At 37.6% G+C, this 20,388-nt stretch overlaps 1 protein-coding gene and 1 pseudogene across 3 annotated transcripts in view; both read left to right on the top strand.

Moving 5' to 3' along the window:
- Nucleotides 1–4,479, top strand: part of LOC118527958 (ubiquitin-conjugating enzyme E2 variant 3-like) — a 63,085-nt pseudogene extending 58,606 nt beyond the window's left edge.
- HS6ST3 (heparan sulfate 6-O-sulfotransferase 3) overlaps nt 1–20,388 on the top strand; it is a 650,113-nt gene that overhangs the window by 537,541 nt on the left and 92,184 nt on the right. The gene's annotated exons all lie outside the window — the stretch shown is intronic.

The following is a 20,388-nucleotide window of genomic DNA, read 5'->3' as shown; positions in this document are numbered from 1 at the left end:
TCATGCGGAGGAATAAAAAAGAAAGAGATAAGGAAATGGAAATATAACCTGCATTGTATGGCTGTTACTAAGTACTGTACCAGGTGCCTTTCATATTTAATTTTATTTATTCCTCCCAACTCCATTTCACAGGTGGGGAAATCAACACGCAAAAATGAGATAGAACTTGCCTGGTGTCAAGCTAGACTTGGTGAACTTGGACTGAACCCTGGCGTATGTCCTCAAGAGCTTCTCTGATGGGAGGGCAGCTTGGGGATCCCAGAGAGGTGCTTTAGAGGTTCCATATATGTAGGGGAAATTTTCATTTTTTAATGCATCATTTAGCTGTATGTTAAAAATATAATAAAATACACTCAGCAGTGTGATATTCCAAATTTTAACACACTAGAGATTGCATATATGACTACTGCCTGCCCTGCAAAATAAAATGACAGTAACAAACCTGCTCTACCAGGGTCCCCTGTCTCAGACTCTTCTCCATAGCCCTTAGCACCTCCCTGTTCCAAGCCTCTAATGCACACCCAACCAATCAGCCGATTGTGAGATTTCCTGAATCCTCAGCCTGGGTCAGCATCCCAGCTACACTCATATAGCACCTATTACAATGATAGTTAAACAATAATTTGTGTAATTAATTTCATTTAATGTCTACCTTCCCTGCCAGATTTAAATTACGCAGGGTGACAGAGATAGTTTCTCACCACTGTATCTCTAGCGGTGACTTATTGAATCTATAAATAAATGCCAGGTTAAATCATTTTTGTACAGACCTCAGATCAAAGCTTTCCTTCCATCTCTATTTAATTGAAGAGCGCCCTGAGATTATAAGACATGCTGTCATGCTGTTAAGGAACTGTTACCAACCGTGACTCCTTTTCAGTATGAATCTAAATTTCTTTTTATATTATGAAACCAACAACAACAAAAAAACGGGAGGGTTGGCAAAAAAAAAAAAAAATGGATATTAACTTCCTAACTACCGATCTCAAATTTGGGGGTTCATGAAAACAGCCATATTGTTTGGTGATTGACTATATAAAATAAAGATTATAAATTTGAAATTATGACATATATCTAGATTCCTAAAACCCCTCTTTAATCTGTTTTATATAGACAGTGTAAGATTTAATTTGAAACAGAACTGAATAACTACTGATGTAACTTTCAAAAAAATAATGCTGGGCATAGAAGAGGCCCTAATTAAAATCTAATATAAGAGAATGAATGAATGAATGAATGAATAGAGGAATGAATGAATGCTCAGCTTGGTGTTAGACTGGATGTTTGTGTACCCTCTAAATTTCCCATGTTGAAACCCTACCCTCCCTAATGTGCTGCTATTGGGACGTGGGGCCTTTGGGAGGTCAGGGTAAGATGAGGCTGTGAGGGTGGGGCCCTCATGAATGGGATCGGCGCCCTTATAAGGGTCAGGAGAGCTAGCTTCCTCTCTGCTCTCTGCCATGTGAGGATACCATGAGAAGTCAGCAGTCTGCAACCCAGAAGAGGCCCCCCACCAGACCTGCCCATGCTGACATCTGATCTTGAACTTCCAGCCTCCAGAACTGTGAGAAATAAATGTGTATGCTTTATAAGCTCCCCTGTCATAGTACCTTGTTATAGTTGCTCAAACAGACTAAGACATTTGGTGAATGCCTACATCAGCCATTGTGGCTACTGTTTTCTACTTTATTCATCACCATGTTCCTCCTTTTACTTTGTATCCCCTTCTCTCTTCCCAGTTACATCTTTCCTTCAGTGATGAAGCTTTATAAAGCTGTAGTAAAGGTGTACCTTTGTAAAGAAGCTTGTTCCTTTAGAGATAGCCTCAATGTGTCCCATGCAAATTTCTCTTCAAAATCTACTTTAGAAGGGCAACTAAGAAGCTCCTACTTCAAGAAGCCGGAAAATGTGAGACCACAAACCTTCCTTTTGGTTTACAGACAACAGAAAAAGCAACAGAGGCTCTTTTATTTTATGAGGTTTTTTTGTTTTTTGTTTTTTTTTGTGGTTTTTTTTGGTAATGTTTGTGTTTTGACTTTTAAAATTATTAGGATTTTCATAAATATTTGAACCCTGTGGAAATAATCTCATCAACATTCTATTTCTAGGACTATAAAGCAATTACAAGCTTGAAAGTGCTATTTTATTGTAATAAAAAGGAGAGTATTGGTGATACGTGGTTTGTGGTTTATTAAAGCCAGCTTGCTTAGACTTTAAAATGAGTAATTGCCAGCATAATTACTGTTTTACATTACGTGATCTGCACGGGGCTGTTTCAGTGAATCCGTCTTTCTACAGGTTTATGGTGCTCTTGCTTGCAGGACTAAAGAAAATGTAGTTAAGTAATTTAGCACCTCTGCCGTTACCTATAACTGTGAATCTGCCTTCCACAAAGTTGTCCTAGAGATTCTTTGAGTCAAGCCCAGACAAGAAAACCCATACACTCCTGGCTGCCTGAGAGCCCAGTCTCCTAACACCCTCTCTGTCCTCCTGTGTGTCTGCGGAGAACTCCCAAGGTCCCAGGCAGCCACATCTCTCCCTGGCCTCAAGGGGGCGCTCTCTTGCGCTCGCTGAGGACGTGTTGGCACCTTGCGGCAGGTGTGTGTCTTCCCAGCGCCACATGCCAAGACGTTGGTTTGGCTCACCTGTCCTTTCCCAGTGCTCCTCCTTCCTATCTTCCTCTTTAGGTCCCCCGAACCCTGGAGGCAGTGATAAAAGAAGTCACTCAGCTTCTGGAAGCGACCTAAATATTCTCTTTCTCTAAACCCCTCTACCGTGTATCGGTTCCAAGACCCTGTTGTCACACATGTGTACTTACTATAGAATTTGTTATGTTCTTGCACTTTTCTCTCCGAAAAATAGATCACAAGCTCCACGAGTCCATGGCTGTCTTCTTCCCTTTTGTATTACTCACAGCTACTTGCCTATCTATAGTAGGTGGTAATGAACTACACAGAGACTATAACCCTGCAGGCTGCTTCTGCTGGGTCTGAAGCAGCTGCTGAAAGCCCCGGGGCTGGGGGGAGGGAATCAAGCCGGGAGAGGCACGTGTCTGCTCTCCTTCCTTCCCTGGGTTTGGTACTAGCTTTCTTTTTTTCTCTTGCAGTTTATGGGGGTCAGGGGGAAAAAAATGAACGGACAGAGAGCTTTTTAATGACATGCTAGGCATCTTCCGTGTTCTCTCGAATTTCTTTTTAGGTGAGCTAACGTAGCTCCTTAGTTATGGTTAGCCTCACTGATGAAGCCCCCGAGGGCCTGCTTTGGTTTCTATTTCACCATCTTCTGCTTTCCTCCTCATCCTGAAATGGTAAAACGGCAACACGTACTGTGACCAGAAGTCTCTTCTGTTGACGAGAAGCAATATGGAAATAAAGATTTTCTTCTTTTGTTTATAATCCTTGTATCTTCATAGGCCTCTGGCTCCTCAGACGATGACATAGATGTGCCTGGTAGTATTTTGAAGTTTGCTGCTCACTTAGGAAATAGTGTTTTATGTCATTCATATCACACGTTTAAGGGTGTCATTAAAAGAACAATTCACATTAGCACATTTTCCTGTTCTCTCTTCATTGCGTATCTTTGTAAGAGCTCAATGAAAGACTATGTAATGATAACCACTGCGGGAACTGAAGAAAAATCATACAGTTTGTACAAAGACACATGGTGAGCAGATAGTCGAGACCTAGAAACTGAATTAACGAGCAGACTAGGCAGCAAAGTTTTAAATTCTTCAAAACCCTCTCACACTGATTGCCTCTGTACTGAGGCTAATGATAATTCCTCTCCAAGAACAAGGTGTTTATGTGTTTTTATGGTGCATTATCACCTGAGTGTGAGGTGCTTAGACATATTATTTTAGAACAAGACACAGCATTTTTATATCTTTATCTACTTAATGACCTCATATTTGCCTCTGCGGGTGATTTGTGTTCCAGTCAGGAGTCTTCAGGGATTAACCACACATGAAGTGTTGTCTCTGAGGAAGATTTTCCTATAACCAAATTAAGCCAAGCTAATTAGAATGTTCGCATAAATCACAGTATTTGTCTAATAATAATAATGTCTAAGAAATTTATATTCAAGGCAAATTTACAGACACATTCTCTTTATGGAAGAAAACACACCTCAGGTACTGACTTACTGAGCTAAAGGCAAAGGAGTGCATCGGGTCCTGGGCTATAATGATCTATTACATACTGATACGGATTTCTTCCGTCATCCCCGTGCACTTCCACGGATATTACCTTAGTTGGTTTTTTCAGTATTAGGAGGATTCTTATATAGTCTACATGACCTTATCTGAACCCTTGGAGTCAGATGTATTTCTTAAACAAAAGGTTTCAGACTTGTAAAGGTAATATTATACATGTATCACTTATTACATAGCATCCGGGGGATGCACAGAAGGTCCCTGTGGTCAAGCTCATTGATATTGCTGCAGTGAAGCTCATGAATAGTCACACCAAAGAAGCTAAATAATAAATTTAAAGACTCTCATATCGGTTTAGATCAGGTTTTGCCAATAAATGATTTAGGGGAAAAAATCGGTTTTCAGAGAGTGGGGATTTGGCATATAAGTAAGGTGAAGAAGCTATACAAAATATATGTCAAAGACCCATGTTTCCACTAACAAAAGCCAAAAATGTTCCATAGACATCATTTATTAATTTCTCATTAAAAAAACCCCCAAATTATCAATACCCTGTCCTATTTTTCATAAAATTTTAATCATTCTGCTTGGGCCTGCTGCCTTCTTTTTGCATTCACATTTATATTCTTCTCAAGAATCTTTACCCTGGGATCATGACTCTTAAATTTCCAATTTTTAATAGTGAAAGGAATATATGCTGTGGAGCCAGACAGATCTTAGATTTTAATCTAATTTTAATCCTACTGTGACTGTCTGTAATATACTTGACACTTGATACCTCATTTTATTCACCTCTAAAGTGGGAATAATAATATTTCTCTTACAGGGTTTGTGAGGATTAAATATATATATGTATAATATATATTATATATATACATACACATACGTAAGATATACATATATACATATTATATGTATATATATCTATGTATATGCATAAAATATGTATATACATATATGCATATAATAGATACACATATAATATAATACATATATAATATGCATATATATAATATGTAATGTATATATAATATATATTTTATATATATATATGTTTAGCCTAAAGGCGTTTTGGCAAAGACTGCTAATTGTGTACCCAGTGTGCCTGTTCTCTTCTTGCTTATTGGCAGAACCTTAATTCTGCGCTGCTTCGTAGCCACTACAAGGCTGACCGCCTCTCCCGGCCTTCCTTCAAGCTGGGTATGTCTGTGACACACAATCACTGCCAATGAAATGAAATGAAAGCAGACGTTCTGGACAGCACCTTCCAGGAAACAGCAGTGTGCACCCTTTGTTCTTTTCCCTTCGTTCCTTCCTCCACCCTGTAGCCTCACAAGCTGCTCCAGTAGACATCCCTGGACCATGTTGGAGGACCCCCCGCCGCGCGGGGATGGCGGCAGAGTGAGCAGAAGACAGCCTGGCACTGGGAGCAGGTGGGTGGAGCTGGCCTTCCAGCCCGCACCACCTGCTTCCGGATTTCCTGTAGGAGACAGAGAAGCCAGCGTCCATCCTGTTCCACCGCTGCTCTTGTGGGTATCCCGATGCTTACAGACGAACCTGATTCTAACTGACAAAGCTTTCAGGAAATGTTGGTTCTCCCAACCTGTCCTCACAATCTGCCCTTCATCGGTACCCAGAAGACTCTTTTTGCAGGTCTTCTGAACCTTCCAGTTGGGGCTTCCTGGTTCATTCCTCCAGTGTGTTCCCAGCCCGGCTCGTCCCCATCCCCTCTCCCGGCGCTGGCTTCCTCCTCTCCAGGCTTCACCATGATCTTGACTTACCCAGCAGTCTGTTTGTAAGGCATTTTTCATGACATTCCCTACCTTCATTTCCTCCAGCCTCTTAAAGAGCTTTTTAATGGTCTCATCTTAAATCCCTTTAATTTCTATTTTATGATTCTAGAAATCTTTTGATGTTTCATTGTGAAATACTTTATTAGGCCTCCTCTTTTTGCCTCCTCTCTTCCAAGGTCTTCATCACATCTTTGCGTGCTTTCTTTTTTTCATGGTGTTACTTTTCCATTTTAGAAGAAGTTGCCTCTCCATTGCTTTATTCTCCCCTTGGGATTAGACTGGCTTCTTCCCAGAAGGCATACAGTTTCATAAGCAAAGTTCATATATCCTTCACAGTGCTCTAGTGCACGTTATATTAACCGTTATGTACGCTTAAAACACACAAAATAGAAGTCTATATTGAATGGGTACACAAAAATGTAGACAAAGTGAGAAAAACGCACTGAGTAGCTATATGTCAACTTTGATAGTGATTACTTTTGTGGAGGCAGGGAGGGAAATGGGGTCTTCTTTGGTTACATCTGTAACTTTTTAAGCAGCTTTATTGATGTATAATTCACATACAATAAACTATACACATATCAAGCATACCACATGATCAATTTTGACATATGTATGCACCATGAAACAACAATCAAGATCATGAACAGATCCCTCAACCCCCAAATTCTCTTTGTTCCCTTTTGTAATTCCTTCCATCGGCTCCCCTTCTCACCCTCATCCAGGCAAACACTGACCTACTTTGTGCCTAGAGATTAGTTTTCATTTTTGAGAATGTTATGCAAATGAAATCATAAAATACATACTTTTTTTTTTTTTTTGGTCTAGCTTCTTTCACTGAGTATAATTGTTTTGAGTTTCATCCATATTTTGTGTGCATCAATAGTTTATTCATTTAGCGCTGAGTAGTAGTTCACTGTATAGATTACCATAATTTGTTTATCCATTCAGCTATTGGTGAACAATTTGGTTGTTTCCAGTTTGGGGCTATTATAAATAAAACTGCTGGGAATATTTTATGTGAGCCCTGAATGAACATTTGTTTTTATTTCTCTTGAATAAAAACCTAAGAGTGGTATGATTAGGTCATATACTAGGCACATGTTTAACTTTTTCAGAAACTACTGAACTGTCTTCCAAAGCAGGTGTATTACTGTATGTTCTTAGTACCAGGGTGGCGTAGGCTCTGATAAGTGTGCAGTGGTAACTGATTGTGGGTTTGATTTGCATTTCCCTAACAACTAATGATGTTGAGTATCTTTTTATATGCTTATTTGCTATTTATATATCACCTTTAGTAAAGTATCTCTTCAAATCTTTTGCTTACTTTTTACTGAGTTATTTGACTTTTTATTATTGACTCTTGTGAGTTCTTTATATATTCTGTATATAAACCCTTAGTCAGGTACGTGATTTTCTAAGATTTTCTCCCAGTATTTGGCTTGTTTCTTTAACTATCATAGCAGTATCTGGAAGAGCAGAATCATTTAATTTTGAATAAGTAAAATTTATCATTATATTCACTTATGAATTATGATTTTGGTGTATTAAATGTGAAATTATCACCTAACCTATGCCACAAAGATTTTCTCATATGCTTTTTCTATTAGTTTATAAATTTGGGGTTTTATATTTAGAATTATGATCCATTTGATGTTAATTTTTATGTAGGTACAAGATATGGATAAAAGTTAAAAATTTCTTGCCGAGGGATATCCAATGTATTCCAGCACCATTTGCTGATAAGCTAATTCTTCATTGAATTTCCTCTGTGTGTGTGTGTGTGTGTGTGTGTGTGTGTAATAAGAAAAAGGGAGAGAGAGATTTCTGACTCTCTGTTTTGTTCTGTTGACATATTTTTCTATCTTAATGCCAGTACTCCACTGTCTTGCTTATTGTAGCTTTATAATAAGTCTTTAGTTCAGGAAAAGTTTTCTTGTTATTTAGGTCAGTTGCATTTCCATATACAGTTTAGAATAGCTTTAATATTTCTACAAAAATGCCTGCTGGGATTTTTTTTAAGTTTTTTTTTTTTTAAGATTTTATTTATTTATTTTGAGAGAGAGAGATAGTGAGAGAGAGAGCATGAGCCGGTGGGGGCGGGGAGGGAGAAGCAGGCTCCCTGCTGAGCAGGGAGCTGGATGCAGGACTCGATCCCAAGACCCTGGGATCATGACCTGAGACAAAGACAGATGCCACCCAAGTGCCCCTGGGAATTTTTTAAGTTTCTCTTTAAATTCTAGTTAGTTAACATACAGTGTAATATTAGTTTTGAATGTACAGTATAGTGATTCAACACTTCCATACAACACCTGGTGCTCATCACAAGTGCACTTCTTAATCCCCATCACCTATTTCACCTATTACCCCCCCACCCCCAACCTCCTGTCTGGTAACCATTAGTTTGTTCTCTATAGGTAAGAGTTTGTTTCTTGGTTAGCCTCTCTCTCTCTCTCTCTCCCTTTTTTCCCTTTGCTCATTTGTTTTGTTTCTTTAATTACACACAGGAGCGAAATCATATGGTATTTGTCTTTCTCTGACTGACTTATTTTGCTTAGCATAATACTCTCTAGCTCCATTTATGTTGTTGCATATAGCAAGATTTCATTCTTTTTTATGGCTGAGTAATATTCCATTTAAGTTTGGAATACAAATTTATATACTACATCTTCTTTATCCATTCATCAGTCAATGGACACTTGGGCTATTTAGAATTACCCTATGATGCAGCAATTGCACTACTAGGTTATTTACCCAAAGAATACAAAAATACTAATTGAAAGGGATACATGCACCCTGATGTTTATAGTAGCATTATTTACAATAGCTTGCTGGGATTATTTTTGAAATTATTTTAAATCTATAGATCAGTTGGGGGAGAACTGAAATCTTAAAAATATTGATTCTTCCTATCCATGAATGTGGTATAACTTTCCATTAAATTTTTTTCATAAATATTTTATAGTTTTCAGTGTACTGGTCTTGCACATCTTTGGCTAGATTTATGGCCAAGTATTTCATATTTTGATATTGTAAATAATACTGTTTTTAAATTTAAAATCCTCAGTGTTGCTAATATATAAATAGTAATGAATTTTTAAATATTTATCTTTTATCATGAGACCTTGCTGAACTCAATTATTTTTTTGTAGCTTTCCTTCTAGATTCCATTGGATCTATTGGCAAATCCATTGGATTTTCTTCATAGGCAATAATGTCATCTGGAATAAAGAAAATTTTACTTCTTAATTCCTGTATGTCAATCCATATTGCCCTCTAGTATCATTTTCCTTATGCCTGAAAGACTTCCTTTAACATTTCTTTGAGTGAGGGTTTTTGGTGATGAATTATTTCACCTTTAGTATGACTGAAACAATGTTTTACCTTTATTTTTGAAATATATTTTCACTGTAGCTAGTTTTTATTTTCTTTTAGTACTTTAGGGTTTTTGTTCCATTTTATTCTCATTTGTGTTGCTTGCAAAGAGAAATCTACAGTCATTGTTTTCTCTTCACTCTTTGTTATATGTATTTTTTCTCTGACTGCTTTTAAGATTTCCTCTTTATCACTTTTTTTGAGCAACTGGATTATGATGTGCTTTGGTGTAGTTTTCTTCATTTGTGTGTGTGTGTGTGTGTGTGTGTGTGTATTTTTTCCTGGCAGAGTTTGCTTGGTTTTTTTTGAGCTTCTTGGATTAGTGTGTTTAAAGTTTCAACTAATATTTCCTCAAATATAATTTTAGTTTCTCCTTCTACAGTTACATATATGTTATGCCTCTTGGAGTTGTCTGATATCTCATGGATATTCTTTTTATTAAAAAAAAAGTCATTCCTCCTTTGTTTCATTTGGATAGTTTCTATTGCTATATCTTCCAATTCACTAATCCTTTCTTCTGCAATCTCTAATCTGCGGTTAATTCTATCCAGTACACACTTTTATCTCATAAATTGTTTTCATGTCTAAAAGTTGATTTTGAATCATTTATATATTTTCAGTGTCTCTACTAAAATCTTGGACATGTTAAATGCAGTTATAATAGCTATTTTAGTAGCCTTATCTGCTAATTATAATATCTGGGTCAGTATTGGGTCTGTTTTGATTGACTTTTCTTCTCATTTTGGGTGGTATTTTCTCACTTCTTTGCATGTCTGATTATTTTTGAGTGGCTTCCAGGCACTGCAATTTTACTTGTTGGGTGCTGGATATATATATATATATATATATATATATATATATATATTTTTTTTTTTTTTTTTTTTTTTTAAGATTTTATTTATTTATTTGAGAGAGAGAGAGGGTGTGAGCACAAGTGGGGGGAGGGGCAGAGAGAGAGAGAGAGAAGCAGACTCCCCACTGAGCAGGGAACCTGATGTGGGGCTTGATCCCAGGATCCTGGGATCATGACCTGAGCTAAAGGCAGCCACTCAACCAATTGAGCCACCCAGGTGTCCCTGGATATTTTATATTCTTATAAATATTCTTAAAACTTTTACTTGGATGCAGTTAAGTTACTTGGAAATAGATTCTTTTAGGTCTTGCATATAAATTTTTTTTGGGAGGGTGGCAGAAAATAGTACTTTACTCAATGACCTGTGAATTTTGAGATTATATTGTGTTTGACTTATAGAAACAGTCACAATTCCCAGCCCTGAATGAGAAGCCAAGTCCTATTCCATCTAATTTTTTTGGTAGTTCTTTCCTTGGTCTTGGGTAGTTTCCTTACATGTATGTGCTTTTGGATAATTTCCTCACATATATTGTCCAGCTATATTGATTATAATTGTCCATTTTCTTGTCTGTCTCCTCCATGGATTATAAATTCTTGAAGGCAAGGACAGTACCCATAACACACTGCCTGGCAAAGTGTATTCACTCAATAAATACTTGTTCAATAAATGAGTAAAATAAAGTAAGAAGGACAAAGATATGAATACTGTAAATACAAGATAGATAATCAAAGTTTACTTTTAATATCAAAGGTGAGAGAGATTACTTTCAGCCACTGCTCAGTAAATATTTACTGAATGAAAAAAGAAGCCCGTATTATATTCATTTACCTAATGTGTGTCAGACCTGTCTACAATTCAGGTTCCAAGTCATCTAGGTTGGGGAGGGTACTTTTCATGACATCATTCATTCTTCTTAAAATATAGATAAGAAATACCCTAGCAGTGAGATTAAACATAACTCAGAAGTGCCTTAAATATTAACAAAGAAAATGTTCCCTTTTTTTCCCTAATATTTAAAATTATCTTCTCCTGAAAGGAGAGGCCACCTACCTACTGTTTGAGTATTTTTCTAAATGTTACACTCTACAAAGTATAAATATAATAGTGAGTCATTTTCAGTGTTATAAGGTCAATGTTCTCAGCTTCTTTTTTTGTTACCATTCTCATAGTCTAACAAGCTCAAATGTTGAAAGGCTTTATCTGGGAACCCAGTGACTGTGGCACCTTCCCACAATTAAGATTTTAATTGATCACCCGTGGTCCAATACATGAAAAATTATCACATTCAAGGGAAAACGACAATTTTTTTTCTGGTCTTGTTAAAAAAAGTGCTCTCTAAAAATGGAGTCAGTTATTTTTATGTCATAATATTGTTATGGAACATAAAAGAGCTAATATGTGCAAAGGGCTTGGCATATTGTAGTTGCTAAGTAAAAGCTAGTTCTACTTTAAAAAAAGGCACTTTTTACCATTCATCTTACAACCAAACTATGAATCAGAGTGGTAATGGTAATGGAAATTACCTCCTTTATTTGGTGGAGGTGGGAAAGAGAGAGAGAGAGCAAAAGAGCCAGATGGTTGCTTAATATCAAATTGTGAATTTTCATGCTTAGGTGAGTAATACATGACTTACCAAGCACTGTGAATCATCTGTGAGAATGTACACACGGTGCCTGAAGAGCAGGGCTTGAAGCCTCCTTTCATTGTCTAATCCAGGGAAAAACTTAAATAATAAAATTAGTATATCGGAAAGTGGGGGGAAGAGGTTTCTAGTTTCGGTGGTTAATGACAGTGCCCATGCTGGGGGTGGGTTATAGGGAGATCTGTCCTCTAGAGTAATAAGAAGAACACCCACTTAGGTTGGACTTCCAACCTCCAGAGATGCTTTGAAACAAACAGCCTTCACTGACTAAAAAAAGTAGTTCTATTCTTGCATGATCTCAGCTGATAGGGATACAAAAAGAAGCTCTGCCTTCAAAGGAGTAGAGAGAGGGCATGGACCATCCTACACTCTGAACTACAAAAACCAAGAAGATGGAGCATAAACTGGATGGCATAGATGCTTAATTCAGTAAACTCTTTCAGTCTTGACTTCTGTTTCACTACCTGTTTTGAGGGGCTTTAAAAATGGTTTATACTTTCTATCCTCAAAACATCACAAAATATTTTTAGTTCATTTGGTTAGCAATTGGTTTTCCAGCTTCCTCTTCATTTTCTGTGTATATAACACCTTGGTATCTCCAGCTTTTATTGTTTTACTGCTTTATTTCACCTCCGGTACATGTTCAATCCAATTGGCATGCATTTATTTTTTGAATATTTATTCTTTATGTAGAATATGGAGATTTTTAATGTAGAACTTCAGCAGTAAGATCTTTTCTGTGTGTTTAACCTTTATTTCTTGCTGTTATTAGCCTTTGTATATAATATTATCTCTCTGTTTTCACTGGTGTGCTTGACAATTCCCTATTTAGTATCATTTGGAAATTTCATTAATGTACGTCTTCTTCCAGATCATTAATAAAGTTGTACCTCAAACTGAACCTGACATTTATTCCCATGGCTCCCTTCTGGTCATCTCCTTGCAGCTCAACTTGTTGCCCTTCATCATAGTATTTTTTCTTTTTTTTTTTTTTTAGGATTTGCCAGCCACTTTCCAATCCTCCAGATATTGCTCATATCTAATCATTTAAAATTAATTTTGTGATCGGTGTTTCAGAATCTAGCAAAGTGCCTTACATATAATAAGCACTAGATAAACATTAGTAAAACGAAATTGGGTCATCAGATCAGCCATTTGCTTTTGTGTGTTTAGCAACCCCATCCCTACCAAAACCAAAACAGAATGAAACAAACAAGCCAACCGAAATCATAAGTCTTTTTTTGTGACAGACTTATTAAAACAGCTGTTAGCTATTTTCTATACTTTTGAATATTAAGGATGCTACATTTCTTCTAATAGTTTAGAAACTATCTTAATCCAGATGCTGATATAAACAAGAAGCAATGAAGATATCCAAATACTATATGTATTCTATAGCAACTTTAATATTAATAGGTGCCTTTATAACCCTACCAAAGTCCTAGGAAGATTTGAGAGATCTTATAATAAATTGATATTTACAGTAAGACAGTACCTATTGACAGGGTTATAAGAAAGAACACAAAGAGAAGGAAAGGAAGGAAGCCTATTTTAAAAGTCTTTCTAAACTATGCCAAGAGTGGCAGAAGAGAGAAGAGAGGAGGGTCCAAGTTTAGAAGTCAGAATAAGGTTGAATTCTGACACTGCTACTCATTAGCTAAATGGCTTCAGCAGACTGCCTAACCCCTTTCAGCCCTCAGTCTCATTGTCAGCGATAGGGGAATGAAAATATTTCACCACATGAGGGTTTGTGAATGTCACAGATGATGTAAGTCAGGCCCTAGGAAAACTCTTGGCCACCTTTCCCTAATCTCAGGAAATAGCTCCTTCTACCCCATTGCTCAGGCCAGAAGTTCAGAAGACACCTGTGATTGGCTTCCTCTTTCACCTCCATATCCCCAAATAGCAAGCCTTGTTGCCATTTCTCAAGAATACCTCCGTTCCACCCACTGCCACCTCAGTACCTTGCCCCAGGGTCCCTGCAATGGACTATGACTCCCTGTTTCAACTGAGCCCTCTTCCAGTTCACTGCCTACAAAACCATCAGATTTAACCTCTTCAAGTGCAAATCAGATCTTGCCACTCCGTTGCTGGCACCTTGCAGGGACGTCTCTCTGATTAGATATAAAATCCAGCCCCTTTGCTTACTCATGATCTGGCCTCTGCCCTCAGACCACATGCTCCACGTGGACAGGGACCAGTCTGTCATTGCAACACATACCGGGCAGTCTCGAACACACAGGAGGCCCTCACAAATACTTGCTGGGTGAAGGAAATACCCTGCACTATTGCGGCAAGGGAAAAGAAACACTTTTCTCCTAGCTTGGTCACAGACTCTCTTCCTATGTCAGTGTTCTAAAATAGATTGCTCAAAGATGTTTAGCTGTGACCAATGGTAAAACTATGATTGCTCCTATATTGTCCCCACCTCTGTTACCCAGACGCTGACATTTAATAATCATTGAGTATTCAAGAATGCAGTTCTTATAGATTAAAGCAACTATTTGTTAAAGAGGAGGGGACTGAAATTAAAATGGAGAACCTTTTGATGAACATTATATTCAAATCATTAGAATTTCATATAGATGTAATTGCTCCCTCAGAAATAGATTATATATACACAGCATTTTAAATGACATTTTTACATTGTTAAAGCACAGTTGATTATAAATTATGAGTATTTTAAGCCAGGCATGTTTCCTCTCCATCAATCAGTGTTATCACGGCCATCTTTTTAATAAGATTATTTGCTAATGCAAAACTAAAATGAGCAATGCCTGAAGCACCATTAAGGCAGAGAATGATCAAGTGACAGCAGCTTCCCCCCCCCCCCCCATTTGATTCTCTCTCCAGGACATGGTGTCTGGAGAAATTTGTTTTCCTTCATTCACACGCCCCAGTGTAGCTTCTGCTAATGGGTATTTTTTTTTTTCAGATGAGGAGTCATGAGTGCCTCTAAGCTTTGAGGTGCTAATCATTAGCAGTTAAGAAGCATCTCAGAGAGCAGACTCTGGCATTCTCCCCAAAAGCTGAAGGTTGAGATGCTGCAGGGCTATTTTGGATACTGGATTTTGATATTTATACTCATTCAAACCAAGAACATAATATACTAAGTTGACAAAGAAAGGAAAATCATCAGGCTTTCCACTGTGCAGTGGAGTAGACTGCTCAGCCAGAAAGTTCTATTGTGTGACTTTACCTGCACAATTTTTTTGAAGAGCCTAGGATGATGTATGATGAGCAAAAAACAGAGGAACGCACAAAATCTCTAAAGGCAAAATTATTTTTATTCAAAAAACCTGAGAAGGGCTGATGTCTTCTGTGTGTTGGGGATGGAATGGGCACATGGGAAGGGAATGAGCAAGTTCAGAAATGCTGAGACTCATATTAAAAGTTATCAGAAAAGCAATATGTTGATCACTCGCATCACAGGAGTTACCTATACTTATTGTCGATTAAGTAATTCTTATTCATGAAAAGCACTCACTATGAAAGAAGCATCAACATATATGAAGGGGACACCTGGATGGCTCACTCGGTTGAGCATCTGACTCCATCTCAGCTCAGTCCTTGATCTCAGAGTTGTGAGTTCAAGCCCCACGTTGGACTCCACGCTGGGTATAGGGCCTACTTAAGGGGAAAAAAATCATATATGAGGAAGAATATTGAACACAAAATGTGAAAACTTACCCAAGACAAAGAAAGGATATTGGGTCAGAACACAGAGTGTGGAATTCTGATAAATAAATAAATAAATAAATAAATAAATAAATAAATAAAAAGAGCCAAGAACTCCATCCCTGGCATTTAAGAATGGGCCCAGTCTCTCCAGACTTCCAAGATCTCTGTGCTAAATTAATGGAACCTGTGCTCTCTCCTCCCATATGCCAAGTGATTAAAAAATAAGTAAAAGCAGTAAAAGATGTGAGGTAAGACTAAATATAGCTATCGTATAATTAAGTGCAAACTGGTTAAACTCATCTAAGAGGAAGACTCTCAGATACACAACACAAAACCCATTTACATTCTGTATGAAAGGAAGACTCCAAAAACCAAGTGATGGACAAAGGGAGGAAGTCATAGGAGACGCGAAGACGTCCCAGGCGGATGCAGACAAAAATAAAGATTGGCCACTATGTTGACCAGATGAATTTGAATCCAGAGTAAATCTAGACAGAGAATGGGACTTTATAAAGATACACAGTATAGCTCACAACAGAGTTCTCCCACTGTGGAGACCTAATCAACAAATAATACTGCATTGATATCCTTATGGAAATCATCACAAAAATAAATTTTATAAAAATCATCACTATAAAAGACATATAAGGCAAAATTGGAGACTTTAAGTTATTTATTAAGGTTATCAATAGACCAAATGGGCAAAAAAATAATTAAGGGTACAGAAAACCTAACTAAGAATAAGATGGATTTCATTTATATAACTATATCAGACCTGCTATCCTGAAGACAGAGAATACCTTTTTTTTTTTTCAGGTATTCAAGAAATATTTGCAAAAAATAACATATTGGCCATCAATAAAACTTCAGCAAATTCACCAAAGCTGGAATAGGACCAAAAACATTCTTTGATCAAATGTAATAAAATGAGAAATTTCAAAATATAGCTATTTTAAAAAAACATAGCCACATGGAGATTTTAAAATTTTTCTCCTAAACTGTTTTTGAGACAATAAGAAAATCAAAACGCAAACTGCAATATGTCTAGGAGAGCTTGATGAAAGTGTGATATGCCAGAATGTCTAGCACGCATCTAGTCATGCTCAAAGAAAATCACAACACTAAATAATTCACTAGTTAACAGGAAAAAAATGTAAACCTCTAACTAAGAAAAGCAAAGAGGGGTGCCTGGGTGGCTCAGTCTGTTAGAGTCTGCCTTTAGCTCAGGTCACGATCCCAGGGTCCTGGGATCCGCCCCGTGTTGGGCTCCCTGCTCAGTGGGAAGTCTCCTTGTCCCTCTCCCTCTGCATCTCCCCCCAATGGTGCTCTCTCTCTCTCTCAAAAAAGAAAAAAAAAAAAGGGCAAAGAAATACTTAAAAAGGATAGAGACAGATTTTCATGAATGGGAAAATTGAAAAAGTGTAGAACTAATAAATAAGTCTAACAGCTGGTTAACAGAAAAAAAGAAATTATTAGCTGACTTAATCATAGAAAAGAGGATAAAGCCAAATACAAAAAAAAAAAAGAAAATTGACAGTGAGTGCCAATGCAGTAGAAATTTAAAAAAGCATGACACTGTTTTGCTCAGCTCTATACAAACAATAAAGAATATGGATGAACAGGTGAATTTGTAGGGAATTACAGAATATATTGAAAATCTATACAGACCAGCTTTTCTATAAGAGAGATAATTTCAAAGCGCAATTTTGCTGATAGCTTAGATAAGAGAGAAGTCCAATGCTGTTCAGACTGCTTCAGAGTATAGAAGAAAGGACGACACTTTCTGTGTTATTTTAGTCATACTGTCATCTCTGGAGGAGAATCTGTTTCTTTGCCTTTCCAGTTTCTCCAGGCCTTCATTTTTGGCTGGTGACCCCCTTCTGTCTTCAAAGCCAGCAACTCTACCCCTCTGCCCTCTGTTTTTCTGACATCTCTTCACATCCCCTTTTCTGATCTCCTGCCTCCCTCCTTCGGTTATAAGGACTCCTGTGATTACATGGGGCCCACCTGCATAATCCAGGATACACTCCCCATTTTAAGATCTTTAAGTTAATCACCCCGTCCTCCTTGCCGTGTAAGGTAGTAATCACATGATCTATGGATTAGGATATGGGCATCTTTGGGAAGGCCACTATTCTGCCTCCCACACCATATTGGCAAAGGTTAGCATATTTAATAGCGTCATATATTGGATGAAGGTGGTCAACAGGCATTCTCAGACAATGCTGGGGGTTGGTAAAACCTTTATGCACAGCCATTTGGATTATTCATAAGATTATAATTGCACTTCTAAGAATTTCTCTTTCCAATTCTCCTAGACAAGGTATAGATGATTATATATCCAAGGATACTCACTGCAGCATTTTTGTAACATTACGGAATTGAAAATAAATCATCACCAAAAAAGGACTGGTTAAATATGCTATGGTACACTGATAAAATGGAATATACTGCAGCCTTTTGTGAAAGACGCTTTTCTCTTTGTATTTTTCTCTTGACTTTCTTTCACAGCAAAACTCCTCAAGAGACTTAATCTATACTCATTTTCTCCAGTTTCTCTTTGGCTTCTTACTCCTTAAATCCATTCTGATTCGTTTTTGTCCCACTAAAACTTCTCGTCAGTATTACCATTGACCTTGATCTTGATAAATCATTCAGCAGCATTAGACACAAATTGTCGTGCCTCCTCCTTGAAATATTTTTCTTCCCTTGGATTCCAGGACACCTCACACTAGTTTTCCTCATCCCCATTGCAGTCCCTCCTAGGTCTTTTTGCTTTTTCCTCATGGTTTTCACCACTGTGACAGGACTGACAGGACCCCAGGGCTCCGTCCTTGTTCCCTTTCTCTTCTCCATCTGAGTTCACTCTTGTGGGGTCTCTTCTAAACTCAGAGCTTCGAATAGCATCTATTTGCCTTTGACTCTCAAATTTTTATGTCCTGCTCACATTTATTCCCTGATTTCATACCATGTATCCAACTGTCGTTTAGCATATCTAATTTTGGTGTCTAATGGGCATCTCAAGCTTAGGATATCTAAGACTGAGCCTCCCAAAGTTCCCCCCAAACCTGTTTCTTCTTCAGTCTTCCTATCTCAGGTGTGACAGTTCTGATCTTTCAGTTGGCTGGCTAAAGTCCTTAGAGTCCCTTGCAGCCCACATTCAAGTCTTAGTCTATTTTTGTTGCCTCTGCCCTCAAAGTATGTCCAGAGTCTGGCCAGTTTCTGGTCCCCTCTACTGCTGCCATCTTGGTCCAAGTCACCGGTCAGTCTTTGGCCTGTGTTACTGCACTGTCCTGCTTAGTGTTCTACCAGCTCTTGCTTCTCTTCAGGCTGCCCTCTACAAGATATGCAGACATCCCGCCAAAAGGGAATTCAGACGGTGCTACTTCTTGCTCAAAATCCTCCAATGCTCTCTCTATTTCCTTCAGAACAAAAGCCAGTCTTATTATAGTGACAAATCACAGGCTGATTTGGTCCGTTATGGACGTGGACTTCATTTCCCACTATTTGCTCCCAAACTCGCTCTTCCTGAATGCTCTTCCCTGGTATCCACAGAACTTACTACCTCTCCTCCTCCAAGTGTGCTCAAATGTCACTTTGTCTATGAAGTTTTTTTCTGACCACTCTTAAATTTTGCCACCTATTTCTACACCTTCCAAAGATTCCCTACCACCATTCCTTGTTTGGATTTTCTCCATAATACTTACCATCTTCTACTAGACTACAAAATTAGCATATTTATCTTATCTATTGCCTGTCTCCCCACCCTAGAATGTAGACTACTTGAAGGAAAGGAATATTGACTTATTTGCTCACTGATGTATATACACCATATTCAGTGCTTGACACATATTGAATGCTAAATACATATTTGTTGAAAAGGTTATTAATTCCTCATATGGGCACAGCATACTTCTACAAGGATACACAAGTGAATGAGGAGAGAGGCTTCTCTATAGAGGGGAAGTGGATTTCTGGGGGACAAATAGGGAAGGGAAACATTTATTATTCTACACATTTTGATCTTTTAATTTTATGCTATTTATATATTTAAAACAATAAAATAGATCATTTACAAACAATGAAAAAAATATTAGGTAAAGGCTTTGTCTCAGCTGGGAGTTGGGGCACAGTAACAGATTTTGAACCAAGAATGTGAAATAGCCCATACCCATTCGAGGTCACCCAACACTCTTTGCTCTGGACATGTCTCTGTTAATCATATGGTAATTTAATGTAAGTCAGTAAGGAGGAGTGTTGGTGATATTCTCCATCATTAGATCATTCTTTCTCATTCCATTAACTCATTTGGGGGGGTGGGGAAGGAGTGCTTTTTATTTATTTTTTTATTAAGTTTTTCTTTATTTTGATTCCAGTATAGTTAACATACAGTGTTATATTAGTTTCAAGTGTACAATATATAGTGATTCAGCAATTCTGTGCATTACTCAGTGCTCATCATGACAAATGTACTCTTAATCCGCTTCTCCTATTTCACCCATCCCCCCAATCACCTCCCCTCTGGTAACTGTTCTCCATACTTAGAGTCTCTTTTTGGTTTGTCTCTTTGTTCATTTGTTTTGTTTCTTACATTCCACATATGAGTGAAATCATATGGTATTTGTCTTTCTCTAACTGACTTATTCTGCTTAGCATTATACTCTCTAGCTCCATCCATATTGTTACAGATGGCAAGATTTCCTTCTTTTTTATGGCTGAATAATATTCTATTGTATATACCACTTCTTTATCCATTCATCTGTAGATGGACACTTGGGCTGCTTCCATAATTTGGCTATGATGAGTAAAGCTGCAATAAACACAAGGGTGCATATATCTCTTTGAATTAGTGTTTTCCACTGATAGGTTTTCTTTTTAAGAGAACTTGCAGAA

The sequence above is a fragment of the Halichoerus grypus genome, chromosome 4, assembly GCF_964656455.1.
Source record: "Halichoerus grypus chromosome 4, mHalGry1.hap1.1, whole genome shotgun sequence".
Lineage (NCBI taxonomy): Eukaryota > Metazoa > Chordata > Mammalia > Carnivora > Phocidae > Halichoerus > Halichoerus grypus.
The sequence above is the reverse complement of the archived record's forward strand: the minus strand, read 5'-3'. Positions and strand labels throughout refer to the sequence as shown.